A 24,561-nucleotide genomic window follows, 5' to 3' on the forward strand; every position below is an offset into this window, starting at 1 on the left:
TTGGTTACACGGAATGTTATTAAAATTTTGCTTTAGAGACATAGAGTCATGGATGTTTCGAACCTGGAAACAAGGCCTTTGGCCCAGCTTGACCATGCCACATAGTTACTATCACTAACCTAGCCCCATTTTCACGAATTTGGACCATATTCCTCTATACCCACCCTGCCTCTGTACCTGTCTACCTGTTTTTTAAATGACAACATCGCACCCACCTCTACTACTGCCTCTGGCATCCCATTCCAGATGTCCACCACCCGCTGTGTGAAGATATTTTCTCTCGGGTCTCTTTTGTATATCTCCCCTCTCACCTTAAACCGATGCCCTCTAGTTCTAGACTCCTTCACCATGGGGAAAAAAGAGGACTATCGAACTAATGTATTTCCTCATTATTTTGTAGACGTCTATAAGTTCACACCAAATCCTCCAATGCTCCAGGGAAAAAGGTCCCAGCCTATCCAGCCTCTCCTTAGAACTCAGACCATGAAATCCTGGTACCATCTCGTAAATCCCCTCTGCGCTTTCCAGTTTAACAATATTCTTCCTATAATAAGATGAGCAGAATGGAACATAGTATTCCATGTGTGGCCTTCCGAATGCCTTGTGCAACTTCGACAAGACGTTCCAACCCCTGTATTCAATATTCTAACCAATAAAACCTGGCATTCTGAATGCCTTGTTCACCAACCTGTCCACCTGCGACTCCACCTTCACGGAGCTGTGAGCTGTTCTCCTAGATATCTTTGTTCTGTAACACTCCCCATCACCGTACCATTAACTGAATTGGTCCTGCCCTGATTTGATTTACCAAAATGCATTTCCTCACATTTATCCAACTTAAACTCCACCTGCAATTCATCGGCCCACTGGCCCAAATGGTCAAAATCCTGTTGCAATCTTATATAATCTTCTTCACTATCCACTAAGCCACCAGAACTCAAACTCCTTGACAAATATGCAACAAGTGCACAGTTTGTGGATGAGATCTTACATTATCTTTGGGTCGGTTTTACCAGTTTAACCCGTCTGAAATTCAGCGGATTAAAAATTTCAAATGTAAGTTACGCCAAACTCAAATTGCCCACGGATTTTCTTCAACTCTTTTTGTTAACATCAGCAATGAAGCTGGAACATGAATAACCACGGTCCCTTGATGGGAAGAGTAAGTGCGATGAGTCTCTGCTCATTCAGTCTGTTTGAGGTGACTCTTCAAATTTCACTCAGGGTTTTGGGGCGTCTCGGAGCCAACAGACAGTTATATTCATGGCTCCTGTCTCCATGCTGCGGCCATTAATTGTTTCAGAGAACGACAAGGGCACAGATAATAGTTTATTCCAGTTGTGTCACTTAGTCAGGAGAAATAGTTACAATAGTTTAATATATTCACTATTATTACCTCAATAATATTGTATGGAGATTCGTCTTTGTCTTTTCATTGATGATCGAGTATAAAATGGTAACTGCTCTCTCCAGTCCTCTGGTGTTTCTAATGCTGAAGGAGAGATAGAGAAAGTATGGACTGAGGATAAGAGAGAGAGTTGAGGACGAGAGAGGGAAGGAGAATGGGAGATAGGTTAGACGAGCAAAACTTTACATCAATTCTGTGGGAACGCAGGGATCATTGCAATAAACCAAACTTCCTGATACTTAACATTGATGGAATACGCTGAGAATGATCTGGTCTATTCCGCAGGAAAATGAATATCATCAGCAACTACCATGTGTTCTGCTGACACATGTCACAGAGCAACTTCAGCCTCTGTTCCCTGACATCATCTTCTGTTTAGATTACATTTTCTGGAGACATGTTAGAGACCACAGGTACACTCCAAAATATCAAACAGCTAATATACACCAAGGAATTCTCTAAAGTGATCTATGACCTCTGAAAAAACATCCATATCTGAGGACGATGAGAAATGCTTTGAGTATAATGACTGTTGGACGTGGCTGTGGGCTGGGACAGGATTACATGTGGATTCTGAGCAGTGATCTCCAGTTTCTTTTAATTACGGCTGCCAATTGATAGATTAACTCCAGTTGCTTCCATATTTCTGAATCTCCTCTCTGACATAAATCTCCCAATCCAGTTTTACATTTTGTCAGTTGCCATTTCAAAGTAGTGACTGTGTTACGGCTGTAGGGTAAACAGAAGACAGGTGTTAAACGGACGAGAATAAGGGGACCTTGTTCCCTCAGTGTTGGGTTTGGTCACAGCTCGGAAGAAACATTGCTTTGGTTTGTGTCAGTGGAAAGACAGTGTCAGAGTGAGAAGAATGCTGAGCAGAAGCTGCCAGGATTGGTTGAAAACCTAAACGCAGAGCAGCTTCAGCCTCTGTTCCCTGACATCATCTTTTGTTCAGAGTTACATTTTCTGGAGACATATTTTTTTTTTTTTTAATAAATATTTTATTGAAAATTTTTGGTCAACCAACACAGTACATTGTGCATCCTTTACACAACATTATAACAATACAGATAATAATGACCTTTTTTATATAAACAAAAAACAACAAATAAATAAATATTAAATAACAAAAATGAAAACTAGCCCTAATTGGCAACTGCCTTGTCACAGGCCACCCCCCCCCCCCAATCCCCCCCCATCCCTCCCCCCCCCAAGTCCTGGGCCGCTGCTGCTGCCTTCTTTTTTCCCCCATCTATCTTTCCGCAAGATATTCGACGAACGGTTACCACCGCCTGGTGAACCCTTGAGCCGACCCCCTTAGGACGAACTTAATCCGCTCTAACTTTATAAACCCCGCCATATCATTTATCCAGGTCTCCACCCCCGGGGGCTTGGCTTCTTTCCACATTAGCAATATCCTGCGCCGGGCTACTAGGGACGCAAAGGCCAAAACATCGGCCTCTCTCGCCTCCTGTACTCCCGGCTCTTGTGCAACCCCAAATATAGCCAACCCCCAGCTTGGTTCGACCCGGACTCCTACTACTTTTGAAAGCGCCTTTGTCACCCCCACCCAAAACCCCTGTAGTGCCGGGCATGACCAAAACATATGGGTATGATTCGCTGGGCTTCTCAAGCACCTCGCACACCTATCCTCCACCCCAAAAAATTTACTGAGCCGTGTTCCAGTCATATGTGCCCTGTGTAATACCTTAAACTGAATCAGGCTTAGCCTGGCGCACGAGGACGACGAGTTTACCCTGTTTAGGGCATCTGCCCACAGCCCCTCCTCGATCTCCTCCCCTAGCTCTTCTTCCCATTTCCCTTTTAGTTCGTCCACCATAGTCTCCCCTTTGTCCCTCATTTCCCTATATATATCCGACACCTTACCATCCCCCACCCATTTCTTTGAGATGACTCTGTCCTGCACCTCTTGTGTCGGGAGCTGCGGGAATTCCCTCACCTGTTGCCTCGCAAAAGCCCTCAATTGCATGTACCTGAATGCATTCCCTCGGGGCAACCCATATTTCTCGGTCAGCCTCGTGCATCTACTCTAAACTTTGCCCCTCTCACCTTAAACCTATGCCCCCTAGTAATTGACCCCTCCACCCTGGGGAAAAGCCTCTGACTATCCACTCTGTCTATGCCCCTCATAATTTTGTAGACCATCTCTCAGGTCTCCCGTCAACCTCCTTCGTTCCAGTGAGAACAAGGTGTGTGTGTGATTCAGACATTCCCCACTAGGTGGAGATTGGTAAAGGTGTGTGTGTGATTCAGACATTCCCCACCAGACGGTCTCTCTCTCTCTCTCTCTCTGCCTCTGCAGAGCTGCTTGTCAGAGGCAGAAAAATGCAGCATTTGATCTTCTGAATCTCTTGCCACCGAGTTGTTCATGATTCTGAAATGTGTAAAGGTTTCTGCCGGTAATGTCTGTGGACAGACGAAACATGTAACCCAGACACACTTGCCCACACACACAACAAATACTTTGGCTTGGAAATGTTAGCTCCATTTGGAAAAGCAATCAGGACTTTTGGAAGAAATTGATTCAAGTTAAAGTCAGCGTCAACGTAATAGTGATCAGCAACTGTGGGTAAGGTACGTGAGCGAGTGTGTGTGTGAGTGTGTGAGGCTGTGTGTGAGAGCTTGTGTGTGAAGATTTATGTGAGTGTGTGTAAGTGAGTGTGTGAGAGCTTGTGTCCATCTGCGTATGTGACGATATTACTGTAGGTGTGTGTGAAAATGTATGTGTCTGGCCAGCATGTCAGTGCACGTGAGCATATGTATGTGTGTGTGAGCATATGTATGTGTGTGTGAGTGCTTGTGTGTGTGTGTGTGTGTGTGTGTGAATATGTTTGTGTGACTGTGTGTCGATGAAGATCTGTGAGTGTGTGTGATATTCTAACCATAGCCAGCAGCAAATAGGGATGGATTATAAAATGCTGTCCCTGTCCCAGAGGGGCCTCCAAGCTGTGGAACAATGAATAACAAAAAGCAGCCATGATGTGGAGATGCTGGTTTTGGACTGGCCTGGGCTCAGTGAGAAGTCTAACACCACGTTAAAGTCCAACAGGTTAGTTTCACTAGCTTTCGGAGCACTGCTCCTTCCTCAGGTGAAGGAAGAGGTGTTGTAAGACTTCTTACTATAAAAAGCAGGTTAGAGTCCTGTCTCCTGCTGTGTGTCTGTTGGGTATATTGAGGGTGTGTGTGACCAGCCCAGCTCCTGAGCAGAGGGCTGAAGACTGTTTCTACTGAGTTATGTTCGCAGCAGCCTGTTTAAGTGGAAATGAGTGAGGATGACTCTCCCACCCGAGAGAAAATATCTTCACACAGCGGGTGGTGTACATCTGGAATGGGATTCCAGAGGCAGTAGTAGAGGTGGGTGCGATTTTGTCATTTAAAAAACAGGTAGACAGGTACATAGCGTTATTCTTTAAGTTGGCTCGCCACTTACCCAGAGAGCTTAAATTCATGGCCCTTTTCTGTAACTGTGTCTCCCAGTTCACCAGCGAGCTTATATACCTGAGCTATAATTCTGTAACTGTGTGCCCCATTTCCGCAGCTAGCTCTGATTAATGTCTATTGAATAGAACATGTGTTCTATTGCAGTGTCTCCAAGTTCTATGGCTTTGTATTTTTATGGAAGTATTATATTTATTTTCAATTATTTCATAACTTTGGTTATATCGTTTCCTCTAAGTTGTCATCCAAAATTAGGTCCAAAAATTATCTTTCTTAATGTTATTTAAACTTAGTCTGAGCTTCCCTCACCCTGACCCCGATGTCCAATAGGGAAATACACTCAGAAGATCACCAGCAACTCTTGCAAATAATTCAAATCTAGAAGGTATATTTGCAAGTTGACACAGCAGCCTCATTCACAGAGACAGCCTTTTAAAGGTAATATCCTCTGCAGCTGAAAATTCACAGTGTTCTGGGGTAGAGAATTCAGAACATCCCAAAACCTCTGAAATAAATAATATGCCCCTTTTTACAGGCGTCAGTTGCTGCCAATTATTTCGAGACTGTATCTTCCAGTACCCGGGTTAGTGTCTGTACAAAAACGTGGATAAGTGACTGAAATAGCAATAGTTAACAAACAAAATTAGAGCAGAAAGACTGTGTCTAGCTTCCGGCATTATTAATCTTGTTTGTACATATCCTGAGTATAAATAATAGATTAAATGACTCCAGCCACAAAATCTAGCTTGCGGGTTACAAGATGGCAGCCATGACAGAATCATGAATGCAAGATTGTCACAGTTGTAAATGGTGACAAAGCAAGAGTAAAATACAAATAAATGGAGCATGAAAATAAACTCGCAATACTAAAATCATCACAGGGAGCTTTTGCAATTAATTATGAAAATGAGAGTGGTCACATGGAAGGTCGTCCCTTGTTAACAGTTGATGGTGCATTTGTCAATTAAAATAAGGAAATGACAAACGTGCTTTTTAATGACTGTGTATCAGTATTTACAAGAGAGGAAGAGTTCAAAATGCCAGCGATACGAGGAGACATATTATTGAAACAGGAGCAGGGTCTGGGCAAAATTCAGATATCTAGGAACCCCACTACCGGGTGATTTCCCTCCAAGTCACTCACCACCCTGACTTGGAAATATAGCCACAGTCTGTAACAGTTTCTACTATTTCCCAACAAGCTTCACTTAATGACCCGTGCGGTAGCTGTGTCTCCAAGTTAAAAATCTTGTGTATTTACATTGCCCACACAATGTAACTGGGTCTCCTATTTTCATAGCCAGCCTCTTCATACAGTAATGGTATCTCCATGTCCCCATATAACTTAAGTACCTGAACATCATTCGATAACTGAGTCTCCCAGTTCCCAAGCTAGCTGAGATACATGAACATTATTCTGTATCCGTACCTCCTTGTTTCCCAAAGAGCTTATATAGAACAAAAAACAATATAGCACAGGAACAGGACATTTGGCCCTGCAAGCTTGTACCGGTGATGATACCATACTTGGCCAAAATCCATAGCACTCCCTAGTGCTGAATCGTTCTATACCCAATCTAGCCATGTTTTGTCGACATGCCTTTTGAACGCCATGAAAGTACCTGCTTCTACGACCTCACCATGCTGTGTGTAATAAACCAGCCTCGCAGATCTCCTCTACACTTTTCCCCACTGACCTTAAATAGATGACCCCTGGTGACAGACACCACCTTGGGATAGGGTGCCTGCCCATCCATTCTATCCATGCCCCTCATAATCTTGTAGACCTCTATCAGTTCGCCCCTCAACCTCCGGGGTTCTAATGAAAACAGTCCTTGTCTATTCATCCTCTCCACAGAACTAACATCCTCCTGACCAGGCAACATCCTGATAACCGTCCTCTTCACACGCAACATCATTCTGGCAGTGGTCGGCCAGAATTGAGCGCAATAATCCAAGTGCGGCATTACAACTGTTCCATATAAATGAAGGATGACTTGCCAATTTTTATACTGATATTCATCAGCCTTATTCATAACGTTGGTCCGTCACTTCGTCAGAGAGCTGGTATACATGACCCTTTTTCTGTTACAATGCCTCCTAGTTCACCAGCTAGCTGATATTCATGACCTTATTCAATAACCGTCACTCCTCGGTGCCCTGCGAGGTTACATACATGACCCGTATTCTGTGTGTCCAATTTCCGCAGCTAGCTCATATTAATGATATGACTTCTATTGCAGTGTCTCCAAGTTCTCTGGTTATGTTCTTTTCAAAGAGTATTATATTTAATTTCAATGATTTCGAACCTTTGTTTACATCGTTTCCTCGAAGCGAGCTCCTGTAGAACAATGAACACGAAGATGACCTTTGGTCCTCCAATGCTTTCACGGTCATGATACCACACTTAGCACTTCCTCGTGCCGCATCCCCCTATATCCATCTGATCCATGTATTTGTTGTTGACTATTTTGAACGCCGTTAATATATCTGATTCCACAACCTCATCTGATAATGCGTTCCAGCACTCACCACCCTGTGCAATAAAACCTGCCTCGCACATCTCTCAACTTTGCCTCACTGACCTTCAACCTATGCCCCCTGGTGGCTGACATCCACTCAAGAGTAAAGTGCCTGCTCACCCACTCTATGCATGCTCCTCATAATCCTTTCGGCCTTACAGCGGTTCCAAACACATGAAGGATGACTTTTTGTACTGATATTCATCGGACTTAGTCATCATCCTCCGGGGTTCTGATAAAAACAGTCCGGGTCTATTGAGACTCTTTGCATAGCTAGCACCCTGCAGACCAGGCAACATCCTGGTAACCCGACTCTGAACCCTCTCCCAAAGCCTCTCCATCCTCCGGGTGCTCCGGTTTCCTCCCACAGTCCAAAGATGTGCGGGTTAGGTGAATTGGCCAATGATAAATTGCCCTTAATGTCCAAATTGCCCTTGGTGTTGGGTGGAAGTGTTGAGTTTGGGTAGGGTGCTCTTTCCAAGAGCCGGTGCAGACTCAAGGGGCCGAGTGGCCTCCTTCTGCACTGTAAATTCAATGATAATCTATGATTAATCTAGGACAAAGGTTCGGCACAACATCGTGGGCCGAAGGGCCTGTTCTGTGCTGTATTTTTCTATGTTCTATGTTCTATGTTCTGGGGACTACAATCGTGCTCAATATTCCAAGTGCGGCCTAACATAGCTTCGAAACAACTGTAGCACGAAGTGCCAGTTTGTATGCTGACATACATCAGCGTTATTCTTTAAGTTGTCTCGCCACTTAACCAGCGAGCTGATATAATGGCCCTTATTCTCTAACTGTGTCTCCCAGTTCACCTGCGAGCTTATATACATGAACTTTATTCTGGAACTATGTGCCCCATTTCCGCAGCTAGCTCTTATTAATGTCATGTTTTCTATTGCAGTGTCTCCAAGTTCTATGGCTATGTATTTTAATGGAAGTATTGTATGTATTTTCAATTATTTCATAGCTTTGCTGTTTCCTCTAAGTTGTCATCCAAAATTAGGTCCAAAAGATTATATTTCTTAACGTTATTTAAACTTAGTCTGAGCTTCGCTCACCCTGACCTCGATGTCCAATAGGGAAATACACTCAGAAGATCACCAGCAACTCTTGCAAATAATTCAAATCTAGAAGGTATATTTGCAAGTTGACACAGCAGCCTTAGTTACAGAGACAGCCTTTTAGAGATAATATCCTCTGCAGATGAGAATTCGCAGCGTTCAGGGGTAGAGAATTCAGAACATCCCAAAACCTCTGAATGAAATAATATGCCCCTTTTTACAGACTTCAGTGGCTGCCCCTTGTTCCGAGTTTGTATCTTGCAGTATCCGTCTCCCGGGTTAGTGTCTGTACAGAAACGTGGATAAGTCACTGAAATAGCAACAGTTACCGCGTTTGGGTAAAACAAAATTAGAGCAGAATGACTGTGTCTAGCTTACGATATTATTAATTTTGTTCGTACAGACACACACAAAACGTTTGAAGAATAGATTAAATGACGCCAGCCACAAATTGAACTTCCGTGTGACAACATGGCAGCCATGATAGAATCGTGGATGCAGGATTGTCACAGTTGTAAACAGTGAACAAGCAAGAGTAAAGTACAAATAAATAGAGCAGGGAACTAAAATCGCAAGGAATCATCACAGGGAGCGTTTGAAATTAATTATGAAAAGGAGAGCCGTCGCATGTAATGTTGTCCTTTTTTAACTGTTGATGGTGTATTTGCCAATTAAAATAAGGACATGACAAACATGCCTTTAATGACTTGGTTTCAGTATTTACAAGAGAGGAAGAGTTCAAAATGCCAGCGATACAAGGAGACAAATAATTGAATCCGGAGCAGGGACTGGACAAAATTCAGATATCGAGGAAACCCACTACCTGGTGATTTCCCCTCCAAGTCACTCACCACCCTGACTTGGAAATATAGCCACAGTCTGTAACAGTTTCTCCTATTTCCCAACAAGCTTCACTTAATGACCCGTGCTGCACCTGTGTCTCCAAGTTAAAAATCTTGTGTATTGACATTGCCCACACGATGTAACTGTGTCTCCCATTTCCCTAGCCAGCCTCTGGACATGGCTCTTCATTCAGTAATGGTATCTCCATATGCCCATATAACGTAAATACCTGAACATCATTCGGTAACTGAGTCTCCATGTTCCAAAGCTAGCTTAGATACATGAACCTTATTCTGTAATCGTATCGCCTTGTTTCCCAGCGAGCTTATATAGAACAAAAAACAATATAGCACAGGAACAGGACATTTGGCCCTGCAAGCTTGTACCGGTGATGATACCATACTTGGCCTATATCCATAGCCCTTCCTCGTGCTGTATCGCTTCATACCCAACTGATCCATGTATTTGCGACATGCCTTTTCAACGCCGCAAAAGTATGTGTTTCTGCAACCTCCCCTGGCAACGTGTTCCAGCCACTCTATACGCTGTGTGTAATAAACCTGCCTCGCAGATCTCCTCTAAAAATTTCCCGTCTGACCTTAGGTCCATGACCCCTGGTGGTAGACACCACCTTGGGATAGGGTGCCTGCCCATCCATTCTATCCATGCCCCTCATAATCTTGTAGACCTCTATCAGTTCGCCCTTCAACCTCCGGGGTTCTAATGAAAACAGTCCGAGTCTATTCATCCTCTCCACATAACTAACACCCTCCTAACCGGGCACCATCCTGATAACTGTCCTCTTCACACTCTACATCATTCTGGCAGTGTGGCGACCAGAATTGTGCACAATAATCCAAGTGCGGCTTTACAACTGTTCCATATAAATGAAGGATTACTTGCCAATTTGTATACTGCTATTCATCAGCCTTATTCATAATGTTGGTCCGTCACTTCACCAGCGAGCTTATATACATGACCCTTATTCTGTTACTGTACCTCCCAGTTCACCAGCTAGCTGATATGCACGACCTTATTCAATAACCGTGTCTCCTCGCTCCCCATAGAGGTTACATACATGACTCGTATTCTGTAACTGTGTGCCCAATTTCCCCAGCTAGCTCATATTAATGTATGTCTTCTATTGCAGTGTCTCCAGGTTCTTTGGTTATGTATTTTTCAAAGAGTATTATATTTAATTTCAATTACTTCGGAACTTTGGTTACATTCGTTACTCCATGTTTTCATGTAAAATTAGGTCTAAAAACATATTTCTTAACGTTATTTAAACTTAGTCTGAGCTTCCCTCACCCTGACATCGATGTCCAATAGGGAAATACACTCAGAAGATCACCAGCAACTCTTGCAAATTATTCAAATCTAGAAGGTATATTTGCAAGTTGACACAGCAGCCTTAGTTACAGAGACAGCCTTTTAGAGATAATATCCTCTGCAGATGAGAATTCGCAGCATTCAGGGGTAGAGAATTCAGAACATCTAAAACCTCTGAATGAAATAATATGCCCCTTTTTACAGACTTCAGTGGCTGCCCCTTGTTCCGAGTTTGTATCTTGCAGTATCCGTCTCCCGGGTTAGTGTCTGTACAGAAACGTGGATAAGTCGCTGAAATAGCAACAGTTACCGCGTTTGGGTAAAACAAAATTAGAGCAGAATGACTGTGTCTAGCTTACGATATTATTAATTTTGTTCGTACAGACACACACAAAACGTTTGAAGAATAGATTAAATGACGCCAGCCACAAATTGAACTTCCGTGTGACAACATGGCAGCCATGATAGAATCGTGGATGCAGGATTGTCACAGTTGTAAACAGTGAACAAGCAAGAGTAAAGTACAAATAAATAGAGCAGGGAACTAAAATCGCAAGGAGTCATCATAGGGAGCGTTTGAAATTAATTATGAAAAGGAGAGCCGTCGCATGTAATGTTGTCCTTTTTTAACTGTTGATGGTGTATTTGCCAATTAAAATAAGGACATGACAAACATGCCTTTAATGACTTGGTTTCAGGATTTACAAGAGAGGAAGAGTTCAAAATGCCAGCGATACAAGGAGACAAATAATTGAATCCGGAGCAGGGACTGGGCAAAATTCAGATATCGAGGAAACCCACTACCTGGTGATTTCCCCTCCAAGTCACTCACCACCCTGACTTGGAAATATAGCCACAGTCTGTAACAGTTTCTACTATTTCCCAACAAGCTTCACTTAATGACCCGTGCTGCACCTGTGTCTCCAAGTTAAAAATCTTGTGCAATGACATTGCCCACACGATGTAACTGTGTCTCCCATTTCCCTAGCCAGCCTATAGACATGGCTCTTCATTCAGTAATGGTGTCTCCATATGCCCATATAACGTAAATACCTGAACATCATTCGGTTACTGAGTCTCCATGTTCCAAAGCTAGCTTAGATACATGAACCTTATTCTGTAATCGTATCGCCTTGTTTCCCAGCGAGCTTATATAGAACAAAAAACAATATAGCACAGGAACAGGACATTTGGCCCTGCAAGCTTGTACCGGTGATGATACCATTCTTGGCCTATATCCATAGCCCTTCCTCGTGCTGTATCGCTTCATACCCAACTGATCCATGTATTTGCGACATGCCTTTTCAACGCCGCAAAAAGTACGTGTTTCTACAACCTCCCCTGGCAACGTGTTCCAGCCACTCTATACGCTGTGTGTAATAAACCTGCCTCGCAGATCTCCTCTAAAAATTTCCCGTCTGACCTTAGGTCCATGACCCCTGGTGGTAGACACCACCTTGGAATAGGGTGCCTGCCCATCCATTCTATCCATGCCCCTCATAATCTTGTCGACCTCTATCAGTTCGCCCTTCAACCTCCGGGGTTCTAATGAAAACAGTCCGAGTCTATTCATCCTCTCCACATAACTAACATCCTCCTAACCGGGCACCATCCTGATAACTGTCCTCTTCACACTCTACATCATTCTGGCAGTGTGGCGACCAGAATTGTGCACAATAATCCAAGTGCGGCTTTACAACTGTTCCATATAAATGAAGGATTACTTGCCAATTTGTATACTGCTATTCATCAGCCTTATTCATAATGTTGGTCCGTCACTTCACCAGCGAGCTTATATACATGACCCTTATTCTGTTACTGTACCTCCCAGTTCACCAGCTAGCTGATATGCACGACCTTATTCAATAACCGTGTCTCCTCGCTCCCCATAGAGGTTACATACATGACTCGTATTCTGTAACTGTGTGCCCAATTTCCCCAGCTAGCTCATATTAATGTATGTCTTCTATTGCAGTGTCTCCAGGGTCTTTGGTTATGTATTTTTCAAAGAGTATTATATTTAATTTCAACTACTTCGGAAGGTGAGAGGGGAGATATACAAAAGAGACCCGAGAGAAGTCCAGCAGAGTGACTTTGCTACAGTGACAGGGGTCCACACATATCCGAGCTGTCAGCACACAGTGTGGGAGGCAGGGAAGTGGCTGCATGTTGCTGTGGATGGAGAGCTGTCAGTATGATGTCTGTCACACAACACACATGGGAGAATGTTGGGTAGTAAATGAAGATTGTTAACCTAACCAATGGGTCAGTGTATTGGAGTCCCTTGCAGTGCCACACACACTGTATTCACTTGGAGTCAACTTTCAGGGCAATGTGAGCGTCATGGAATAAAGCCTCACAGATTTCAGGGTTAAATCGCTGGCTTCGAATGCAGAGCAAGGCAGGCCAGCAGCACGGTTCAATTCCCGTAGCAGCCTCCCCGAAAGGTGCTGGAATGGGGCGACTGCGGCTTTTCACAGTAACGTCATTTGAAGCCTACTTGTGACAAGAAGCGATTTTCATTTTTATTTTTCAAATGAGTCGCCTGGATTGCGAGTGACACAGGACCTGTTGTCCAGCTGAGTGTGTGTGTGGTCCAGTTTACAGAGAGCTGGCCCTGGATTGCGAGTGACACAGGACCTGTTGTCCAGCTGAGTGTGTGTGGGGTCCAGTTTACAGAGAGCTGGGCCTGGATTGCGAGTGACACAGGACCTGTTGTCCAGCTGAGTGTGTGTGGGGTCCAGTTTACAGAGAGCTGGGCCTGGATTGCCTGTGACACAGGAGCTGAGTGTGTGTGGGGTCCAGTTTATAGAGAGCTGAGCCTGGATTGCGAGTGACACAGGACCTGTTGTCCAGCTGAGTGTGTGTGGGGTCCAGTTTACAGAGAGACTGAGGGAGAGAGGCTGAGAGGGAGAGAGACTGAGAGGGAGAGAGACAGAGAGGGAGAGAGAGACTGAGAGAGACTGAGAGAGAGGGAGAGAGACTGAGAGAGAGGGAGAGAGAGGCTGAGAGGGAGAGAGACTGAGAGGGAGAGAGACTGAGAGGGAGAGAGACTGAGTGAGACTGAGAGAGATTGAGAGGGAGAGAGAGACTGAGAGGGAGAGAGGCTGAGAGGGTGAGAGACTGAGAGGGAGAGAGACAGAGAGGGTGAGAGGGTGAGAGAGACTGAGAGAGACTGAGAGGGAGAGAGAGACTGAGAGGGAGAGAGAGGCTGAGAGGGAGAGAGAGACTGAGAGGGAGAGAGACTGAGAGAGACTGAGAGAGAGGGAGAGAGACTGAGAGAGGGAGAGAGACTGAGAGGGAGAGAGTCTGAGAGGGAGAGAGACTGAGAGAGACTGAGAGGGTGAGAGAGGCTGGGAGGGCGAGAGAGACTGAGAGGGAGAGAGACTGAGAGGGAGAGAGACAGAGAGGGAGAGGGACTGAGAGAGACTGAGAGGGTGAGAGAGGCTGGGAGGGCGAGAGAGACTGAGAGGGAGAGAGACTGAGAGGGAGAGAGACAGAGAGGGAGAGGGACTGAGGGAGAGAGACAGAGAGGGAGAGGGACTGAGAGAGACTGAGAGGGTGAGAGAGGCTGGGAGGGCGAGAGAGACTGAGAGGGAGAGAGACTGAGAGGGAGAGGGACTGAGAGGGAGAGAGACTGAGAGGGAGAGAGACAGAGAGGGAGAGGGACTGAGAGAGACTGAGAGGGTGAGAGAGGCTGGGAGGGCGAGAGAGACTGAGAGGGAGAGAGACTGAGAGGGAGAGGGACTGAGAGGGAGAGAGACTGAGAGGGAGAGAGACAGAGAGGGAGAGGGACTGAGGGAGAGGGACTGAGAGGGAGAGGGACTGAGAGGGAGAGGGACTGAGATGGAGAGGGACTGAGAGGGAGAGAGACTGAGAGGGAGAGAGACTGAGAGGGAGAGGGACTGAGGGAGAGGGACTGAGAGGGAGAGGGACTGAGAGGGAGAGGGACTGAGGGAGAGGGACTGAGAGGGAGAGGGACTGAGGGAGAGGGACTGAGAGGGAGAGGGACTGAGGGAGAGGGACTGAGAGGGAGAGGGACTGAGAGGGAGAGAGACTGAGAGGGAGAGAGACTGAGAGGGAGAGAGGCTGAGAGGGAGAGTGACTGAGAGGGAGAGGGACTGAGAGGGAGAGAGACTGAGAGGGAGAGTGACTGAGAGGGAGAGAGGCTGAGAGGGAGAGTGACTGAGAGGGAGAGGGACTGAGAGGGAGAGAGAGACTGAGAGGGAGAGAGACTGAGAGGGAGAGAGGCTGAGAGGGAGAGTGACTGAGAGGGAGAGGGACTGAGAGGGAGAGAGACTGAGAGGGTGAGAGACAGAGAGGGAGAGAGAGACTGAGAGGGAGAGAGAGACTGAGAGGGAGAGAGAGACTGAGAGGGAGAGAGAGACTGAGAGGGAGAGAGAGACTGAGAGGGAGAGAGACTGAGAGGGAGAGATACTGAGAGGGAGAGAGAGACAGAGAGGGAGAGAGGCTGAGAGGGTGAGAGACAGAGAGGGAGAGAGGCTGAGAGGGAGAGAGACTGAGAGGGAGAGAGACTGAGAGGGTGAGAGACAGAGAGGCTGAGAGGGAGAGAGACTGAGAGGGAGAGAGACTGAGAGGGAGAGAGACTGAGAGGGTGAGAGGGTGAGAGAGACTGAGAGGGAGAGAGACTGAGAGGGAGAGAGACTGAGAGGGAGAGAGAGACTGAGAGGGAGAGAGACTGAGAGGGACAGAGACTCAGAGGGTGAGAGACAGAGAGGGAGAGAGACTGAGATGGTGAGAGGCTGAGAGGGAGAGAGACTGAGAGGGAGAGAGAGACTGAGAGGGAGAGAGACTGAGAGGGTGAGAGAGACAGAGAGACTGAGAGGGAGAGAGACTGAGATGGTGAGAGGGAGAGAGACTGAGAGGGAGAGAGACTGAGAGGGTGAGAGAGACTGAGAGGGTGAGAGACAGAGAGGGAGAGAGGCTGAGAGGGAGAGAGACTGAGAGGGTGAGAGACAGAGAGGGAGAGAGGCTGAGAGGGTGAGAGACAGAGAGGGAGAGAGGCTGAGAGGGAGAGAGACTGAGAGGGTGAGAGACAGAGAGGCTGAGAGGGAGAGAGACTGAGAGGGTGAGAGACAGAGAGGGAGAGAGGCTGAGAGGGAGAGAGACTGAGAGGGAGAGAGACTGAGAGGGAGAGAGACTGAGAGGGTGAGAGGGTGAGAGAGACTGAGAGGGAGAGAGACTGAGAGGGAGAGAGACTGAGAGGGAGAGAGAGACTGAGAGGGAGAGAGACTGAGAGGGACAGAGACTCAGAGGGTGAGAGACAGAGAGGGAGAGAGACTGAGATGGTGAGAGGCTGAGAGGGAGAGAGACTGAGAGGGAGAGAGAGACTGAGAGGGAGAGAGACTGAGAGGGTGAGAGAGACAGAGAGACTGAGAGGGAGAGAGACTGAGATGGTGAGAGGGAGAGAGACTGAGAGGGAGAGAGACTGAGAGGGTGAGAGAGACTGAGAGGGAGAGAGGCTGAGAGGGAGAGAGACTGAGAGGGAGAGAGACTGAGAGGGAGAGAGACTGAGAGGGTGAGAGACTGAGAGGGAGAGAGAGACTGAGAGGGAGAGAGAGACTGAGAGGGAGAGAGACTGAGAGGGAGAGAGAGACTGAGAGGGAGAGAGAGACTGAGAGGGAGAGAGACTGAGAGGGAGAGAGACTGAGAGGGTGAGAGAGACTGAGGGAGAGAGAGACTGAGAGGGTGAGAGATTGAGAGGGTGAGAGACTGAGAGGGTGAAAGAGACTGAGGGAGAGAGACAGAGAGGGAGAGGGACTGAGAGGGAGAGAGACTGAGAGGGTGAGAGACTGAGAGGGAGAGAGACTGAGAGGGTGAGAGATTGAGAGGGTGAGAGACTGAGAGGGTGAAAGAGACTGAGGGAGAGAGACTGAGAGGGAGAGAGACTGAGAGGGAGAGAGATTGAGAGGGAGAGAGACAGAGAGGGAGAGGGACTGAGGGAGAGGGACTGAGAGGGAGGGGGCTGAGAGGGAGAGGGACTGAGAGGGAGAGAGGCTGACAGGGTGAGAGAGACTGAGAGGGAGAGAGACTGAGAGGGAGAGAGAGACTGAGAGGGAGAGAGACTGAGAGGGTGAGAGAGACTGAGAGACTGAGAGGGAGAGAGACTGAGATGGTGAGAGGCTGAGAGGGTGAGAGAGACTAAGAGGGAGAGAGACTGAGAGGCAGAGAGAGACAGAGAGGGAGAGAGAGACTGAGAGGGTGAGAGAGACTAAGAGGGAGAGAGGCTGAGAGGGAGAGAGACTGAGAGGGAGAGGGAGGGAGAGTGACTGAGAGGGAGAGAGACTGAGAGGGAGAGAGGCTGAGAGGGAGAGAGAGACGGAGAGGGAGAGAGACTGAGAGGGAGAGAGATTGAGAGGGAGAGAGACAGAGAGGGAGAGGGACTGAGAGGGAGAGGGACTGAGGGAGAGGGACTGAGAGGGAGAGGGGCTGAGAGGGAGAGAGGCTGAGAGGGAGAGGGGCTGAGAGGGAGAGGGACTGAGAGGGAGAGAGACTGAGAGGGAGAGGGACTGAGAGGGAGAGAGGCTGACAGGGTGAGAGAGACTGAGAGGGAGAGAGACTGAGAGGGAGAGAGACTGAGAGGGAGAGAGAGACTAAGAGGGAGAGAGACTGAGAGGCAGAGAGAGACTGAGAGGGAGAGAGACTGAGAGGGAGAGAGAGACTGAGAGGGAGAGAGAGACTAAGAGGGAGAGAGACTGAGAGGCAGAGAGAGACTGAGAGGGAGAGAGACTGAGAGGGAGAGAGACTGAGAGGGAGAGAGACAGAGAGGGAGAGGGACTGAGGGAGAGGGACTGAGAGGGAGAGGGACTGAGAGGGAGAGAGACTGAGAGGGAGAGAGACTGAGAGGGAGAGAGAGACTGAGAGGGAGAGAGACTGAGAGGGAGAGAGGCTGAGAGGGAGAGAGACTGAGAGGGTGAAAGAGACTGGGAGGGAGAGAGAGACTGAGAGGGAGAGAGAGACTGAGAGGGTGAAAGAGACTGGGAGGGAGAGAGAGACTGAGAGGGAGAGAGAGACTGAGAGGGAGAGAGACTGAGAGGGAGAGAGACTGAGAGGGAGAGAGAGACTGAGAGGGAGAGAGACTGAGAGGGAGAGTGTCTGAGAGGGAGAGAGACAGAGAGGGAGCGGGACTGAGGGAGAGGGACTGAGAGGGTGAGAGAGGCTGAGAGGGTGAGAGAGGCTGAGAGGGAGAGAGACTGAGAGGGAGAGAGAGACTGAGAGGGAGAGAGGCTGAGAGGGAGAGAGACTGAGAGGGAGAGAGAGACTGAGAGGGAGAGAGGGAGAGTGAGAAAGACTGAGAGGGAGAGAGGCAGAGAGGGAGAGAGACTGAGAGGGAGAAAGACTGAGAGGGAGAGAGGCTGAGAGGGAGAGAGGCTGAGAGGGAGAGAGGCTGTGAGGGAGAGAGGGAGAAAGACTGAGAGGGTGAGAGGCTGAGGGAGAGGGACGTAGATGGAGAGAGGCTGAGAGGGAGAGAGACTGAGAGGGAGAGAGAGACTGAGAGGGAGAGAGAGAGAAAGACTGAGAGGAAGAGTGAGACTGAGAGGGAGAGAGGGAGAAAGACTGAGAGGGAGAGAGGGAGAAAGACAGAGGGAGAGAGAGACTGAGAGGGAGAGAGGGAGAAAGACTGAGAGGGAGAGAGGGTGAGGGAGAGAGGGACAGAGAGGCTGAGAGGGAGAGAGACAGAGAGGGTGAGAGGGAGAAAGACTGAGAGGGAGAGAGGGAGAAAGACTGAGAGGGTGAGAGGCTGAGAGGGAGAGACTGAGAGGGAGAGAGACTGAGAGGGAGAGAGACTGAGAGGGAGAGAGACTGAGAGGGAAAGAGAGACTGAGAGGGCGAGACTGAGAGGGTGAGAGAGACTGAGGGGGAGAGAGACTGAGAGGGAGGGAGACTGAGAGGGAGAGAGACTGAGAGGGAGAGAGGCTGAGAGGGAGAGAGACTGAGAGGGTGAGAGAGACTGAGAGGGTGAGAGAGGCTGAGAGGGAGAGAGACTGAGAGGGTGAGAGAGGCTGAGGGGGAGAGAGACTGAGAGGGTGAGAGAGGCTGAGGGGGAGAGAGACTGAGAGGGAGGGAGACTGAGAGGGAGAGAGACTGAGAGGGAGAGAGACTGAGAGGGAGAGAGAGACTGAGAGGGTGAGAGACTGAGAGGGAGAGACTGAGAGGGTGAGAGAGGCTGAGAGGGAGAGAGAGGCTGAGAGGGAGAGAGGCTGAGAGGGAGAGAGACTGATAGGGAGAGACTGAGAGGGTGAGAGACTGAGAGGGAGAGAGACTGAGAGGGTGAGAGAGGCTGAGAGGGAGAGAGACTGAGAGGGAGAGAGACTGAGAGGGTGAGAGAGGCTGAGAGGGTGAGGGACTGAGAGGGAGAGAGACTGAGAGGGTGTGAGGCTGAGAGGGAGAGAGAGGCTGAGGGGGAGAGAGACTGAGAGGGAGGGAGACTGAGAGGGAGAGAGAGGCTGAGAGGGAGAGAGGCTGAGAGGGAGAGAGACTGATAGGGAGAGACTGAGAGGGTGAGAGAGGCTGAGAGGGAGAGAGACTGAGAGGGAGAGAGACTGAGAGGGTGAGAGAGGCTGAGAGGGTGAGGGACTGAGAGGGAGAGAGAGGCTGAGAGGGAGAGAGGGTGAGAGGGAGAGAGGGTGTGAGGCTGAGAGGGAGAGAGACTGAGAGGGAGAGAGACTGAGAGGGTGAGAGAGACTGAGAGGGTGAGAGAGGCTGAGAGGGAGAGAGACTGAGAGGGAGAGAGACTGAGAGGGAGAGAGAGAGGGAGAGACTGAGAGGGAGGGAGAGAGGGAGAGACTGAGAGGGAGGGAAAGACTGAGAGGGTGAGAGACTGAGAGGGAGAGAGACTGAGAGGGAGAGAGACTGAGAGAGAGACTGAGAGGGAGAGAGAGGCTGAGAGGGAGAGAGACTGAGAGGGTGAGAGAGACTGAGAGGGAGAGAGAGGCTGAGAGTGTGAGAGAGACTGAGAGGGTGAGAGACTGAGAGGGATGGAGAGACTGAGATGGTCACACACAGGAATCGAACAATCACTACCACAGCAAACTGAATTCAAATGGCCCCCTGTCAATTTCATTTCACCCTCACATTTAAATCTCGGCCTAAAACACAGGCTTTATTCCAGAATTATCCCCGCTTCATGTTAAGGGACTATAATTCGAGATTACTTTACAGTCGATGGATTCATTATTAAAGTGACCCCACTGTTGTTTCATTTCCGGAATTCTGCAGGCAACTTGTGCACGGGGAGATCCCCAAAATGGTGACACTTTCCAAATTGAGTTCCGAGTTTCTGATGGTGGATTTCTCTCTCAGCGGCTATGAGATCTGGCTGAATATCCCGTCAGTGCAGCAGGAAGGGTTCATTAACTCCCTCGTTCGCAACCACTCAAGTTTCAAACTTTAACATTCGAGACCTTCAAACCCACTTTGCAGTCTGTGAGCTATTTCATTGTTTTTTTTAAAGAAGTAGGGACTGTAGATTTATTTATTTATTTTTATAAATTTAGAGTGCCCAATTCATTTTTTCCAATTCAGGGACAATTCCGTGTGGCCAGTCCCCCGAGCCTGCACATCTTTGGGTTGTGGGGGCGAAACCCACGCAAACACTGGGAGAGCTATTTTATTGTAAGAGTTGTGGTCACTGTTGCTGAGTGAACAGCAAGATCCCACAGCGGCAGCTATCTGGACCTAACCGATGGGACACTGTCCTTCCTCCCCCCCCCCCCTCACTCCTGCTGGGTGCCCCATTCCCCACTGCACCTAACAACCCCACCCCCACCGCCGTGTCATGTGTGGATTGGAACATCCCTGGAGAAGTCCCTTCAGTTTCTGAAAGAATTAAACTGCCTCTTAAAATGAAGAAAAACCTTTCTAAAATGAAATCCATTGGCACACAGAAAGATCCCAGAAGGTGCAGTCGGCAGTGTTGAGTGTCGTTTACATTTGCTACCAGGTTGCAGAGAGTGGCTGAAACCGTGAAATCCCCCCCCCCCCCCGCCCCCTACCCCCTACCCCACCACAAATACCCGGGGCGCTCAGAATTAATATAACCCCTGTTATTTTGGAACAAAATTAGACAGCTTCATATTCCAGATTTGTATTTTACTCTTTGCCGCCCACCAAAGGGTTAATGTGTTTGTGTCTGAGTGCAAGGCCGGGGCAGCAATAAAGAGACAACTCACGTGAGTGCGGCCTGTGGAGTAGGCCTCAGTCCATCCACTTGTCCTCTGGAGAATAGCCTTTGTCCAAACATTCCTGGTCGCATTGCAGTCTTCAAAGTTCAAATTCCTGGGAAAAAGAGGGAGAAAATTAACTAAAACGCAGGAAAATGTTTAAACTTGTAGCACAGCAAGAGGCCAAGATTCCCCCTCTCAGTTACACACACTCTCAGCAACATCCACCTGCAATAATCTCAGTTATAAACCACAGAATAAAAATGATTGAGAGATAGTTCCCGCTTCCCTTGTGTTTCTCTTTCTCTCTCTCTCTCGCTATCTCATTCGGTCTCTCTATCCCTCTCATTCATATTTCTGTCTCCCTCGTTATCCCTCATCACCCTCCCAGCATTTATTTCTATTTATTTCCCTAATCAGGGTATCCCCAGAAAGATGTGATGAGACTCCCCATTGCAGTTTGTGGGGTGGTTTTCTTCGATTAAAGGTTTAAAGAGACACTAAAAAGCTGGAGAGAAATGGACAGATAGAGGCAGAAAGCAGGGGAGACAGAGAGAGAGAGAGAGGCAAGAATGGAAAGAAGACAGAAAGGGAGAGAAAGCCTCTCTTTTTCACGACCTCCCTCTCCCTCCACCCTCTCTTTCTTTCTCCTCTCCCTCTCTCTAATCTCCATTACCCCCCAGCCCCACACTCTTTCTGTACTCTCTCTCTCTTTCTCACTCTCATTCTAATAGTTGGGAAGGAGAAAGAAAGAGAGACAGGGTCACACACAGGAATCCAACATTCATAACCACAGCAAACTGAATTCAAATGACCTCCTGCAAATTTAATTTCACCCTCATACTTTACCAGGATGTTGCCTGGAATGGAGAGTAGGTCTTACGAGGAAAGGTTGAGGGTGCTAGGCCTTTTCTCATTAGAACGGAGAAGGATGAGGGGCGACTTGGTAGAGGTTTATAAGATGATCAGGGGAATAGATAAGAGTAGACAGTCAGAGACTTTTCCCCCGGGTGGAACAAACCATTACAAGGGGACATAAATTTAAGGTGAAAGGTGGAAGATATAGGAGGGATGTCAGAGGTAGGTTCTTTACCCAGAGAGTAGTGGGGGCATGGAATGCACTGCCTGTGGAAGTAGTTGAATCGGAAACATTCGGGACCTTCAAGCAGCTATTGGATAGTTACATGGATTACGGTTAAATGATATAGTGTAGATTTATTTGTTCTTAAGGGCAGCACGGTAGCATTGTGGATAGCACAATTGCTTCACAGCTCCAGGGTCCCAGGTTCGATTCCGGCTTGGATCACTGTCTGTGCGGAGTCTGCACGTCCTCCCCTTGTCTGCGTGGGTTTCCTCCGGGTGCTCCGGTTTCCTCCCACAGTCCAAAGATGTGCAGGTTAGGTGGATTGGCCATGAAAAATTGCCCTTAGTGTCCAAAATTGCCCTTTGTGTTGGGTGGAGGTGTTGACCTTGGGTAGGGTGCTCTTTCCAAGAGCCGGTGCAGACTCAAAGGGCCGAATGGCCTCCTTCTGCACTGTAAATTCAATGATAATCTATGATTAATCTAGGACAAAGGTTCGGCACAACATCGTGGGCCGAAGGGCCTGTTCTGTGCTGTATTTTCTAAAAAAAAAACTTGTGTCTCGGCCTAAAACACAGGCTTCATTCCAGAATTATACCCGCTTCAAGTTAAGGGACTTTAATTCCGGGCAATCGAGATTACTTTACAGTCAATGGATTCATTTTAAAAGTGACCCCACTATCGTTAATTTTGTGAATTCTGCAGGCAACCTGTGCACAGGGAGAGCCCAACAAATGATGACCACTTTCAAAATTGAGTTCAGAGTTTCTGATCTGAGATTTCTCTCGCTCTCTCTACCAGATTTCAGAGATTGGCTGAAACAGTGAAATTACCCCCCCCCCCCAGCACCCCCAACCCCCACCCCTGGCAACCCCCCACCCCCCCCCCCCCCACCCCTGGGACGCTCAGAATCAATATAACCACTGTCATTTTGGAACAAAATTAGACAGCTTCATATTCCAGATTTGTATTTTACTCTTTGCCGCCCACCAAAGGGTTAATGTGTTTGTGTCTAAGTGCAAGGCCGGGGAGGCAATAAAGAGACAACTCACGTGAGTGCGGCCTGTGGAGTAGGCCTCAGTCCATCCACTTGTCCTCTGGAGAATAGTCTTTGTCCAAAGATTCCTGCTCACATTGCAGTCTTTCAAAATTCAAATTCCTGGGAAAAAGAGGGAGAAAATTAACTAAACCACTGGAAAAGATTGAAACTATTTAATACAGCGAGAGCCCAGGGTCCCCTTTTCAGTTTTACAACTCCTCAGCAACATCCGAATACAAATAAGTCACAGCTTTCAACCAGAGGTTAAAAAAGATTGAGAGACAATTAATACTCAAAATCTTTTTATTATCACAATTAGGCTTACATTAATACTGCAATGAAGTTACTGTGAAAATCCCCTTCTCTTGTGTTTCTTGCTGTCTCTCTGTACCTCTTATACATATTTATGTCTCCCTCCCTCACTCTCTTTGATCCCTCCAATATTAAAATTAAACCTCAGTCAGGGTAATAACCCGGGTGAAGCCTGCGGAACAGGCCTCAGCCAGCGCTCCCTCGGGAAGAATTCACACTCCCTCGTCCTCCTCACAGGATTCCCGACCTCCTTCCAGTTTTCCAAATAAAGATGCCTCTGGAGAAAAAAAGGAGATTAAATTGGTGATAAAGACAATAACAGGGACATTTTAAAAAAATATACAAAACAGCACAACAGGAGTCCAACATTTCTAATCTCGAGCCAATCAGCAACATGCCAACACCCAAAAGGCACAGCTCAAAACAGAGAGATTGACACACCCAGCGACACACACACACACACACACACAGAAGAGAGGGGTAATGTTTTCAGTGTCGTGGGTTTTTGGTTTGTGAACTAAAGTCCCTCAGACACAGATATATCCTCAGTGAGCTGTGAGCAGACTCCACCCCTAGTCTCTGCCATGTGTGGAATGTCTGTCTCAGAGGACAGCTCTCTATTGACATGTAAATGAGTGACAAGAGATGCTGATCTCCTTGCTGCTCAGCCCCACACACACAGAATGTGACTTCAGCTAAACCTTGGCCTTCCCCACACCAGTGTTGTTCACTGAGCAGGCCGGAAAAAATTGGATTCAATGTAATTATTAGACAGGGACGTTCTTATTTTTTCTACCCAAGTGCAAAACCTCACATTTATCCATGTTATACTGGATCTGCAATATATCTCTCTCACTCACTCCCCTCCCAATAGGATTGAATCATAATTTAAAATAGTATTGGGAAATGATTAGAAACAGTTTGGACTAGAGATCTCCTCAGTGACCTGTGTGCTGTCCCCACCCCCAACTTTCTGTCAGGAATGTCCCCCTCGGTGTGTTTCCTGTGTCTGCAAAGGTAACACTTGTCCTGTCTATGGTTATGTTAATTCAGCAGACAGCCACAGATTCACAATGTCCTGTCCTTATTTCTGTCTTTGTTTGACATTTGTTCCCCTAATTTCTGACATGTTGGGAATGACCATTCGTCTGTCGCCTTAGGAAGGCTTTCCATAGAATGAGTAAAAACCAGCAAGAAATCACAGAATGTGAGTTAAACACAACTTCATTTCTGCCTCCATTTAGAGAGAAGATTCCTGGCCAGGCAAACAAAGCTCATTGCAAAGTTTCACTTCATATTTTACTTGTTCACAGGCAG

General features: G+C 47.6%; 1 long non-coding RNA gene across 3 annotated transcripts; it reads right to left on the reverse strand.

The window, feature by feature from the left end:
* Positions 1–1,402: 1,402 nt before the first annotated feature.
* On the reverse strand, positions 1,403–23,745 carry LOC140399736 (uncharacterized). Of its 3 annotated transcripts, none has more exons than XR_011937831.1 (5): positions 23,686–23,745; positions 23,388–23,521; positions 22,946–23,052; positions 20,822–20,927; positions 1,403–1,492 (listed from the first exon to the last, which is right to left on the reverse strand). It is a non-coding gene; the product is annotated as an uncharacterized lncRNA (long non-coding RNA). The 3 variants fall into 3 exon arrangements; XR_011937833.1 differs by lacking the exon at positions 23,686–23,745 and adding an exon at positions 23,612–23,673; XR_011937832.1 differs by lacking the exon at positions 1,403–1,492 and adding an exon at positions 10,877–10,895.
* Positions 23,746–24,561: the final 816 nt, after the last annotated feature.

This window comes from Scyliorhinus torazame, chromosome 23, assembly GCF_047496885.1.
Source record: "Scyliorhinus torazame isolate Kashiwa2021f chromosome 23, sScyTor2.1, whole genome shotgun sequence".
Lineage (NCBI taxonomy): Eukaryota > Metazoa > Chordata > Chondrichthyes > Carcharhiniformes > Scyliorhinidae > Scyliorhinus > Scyliorhinus torazame.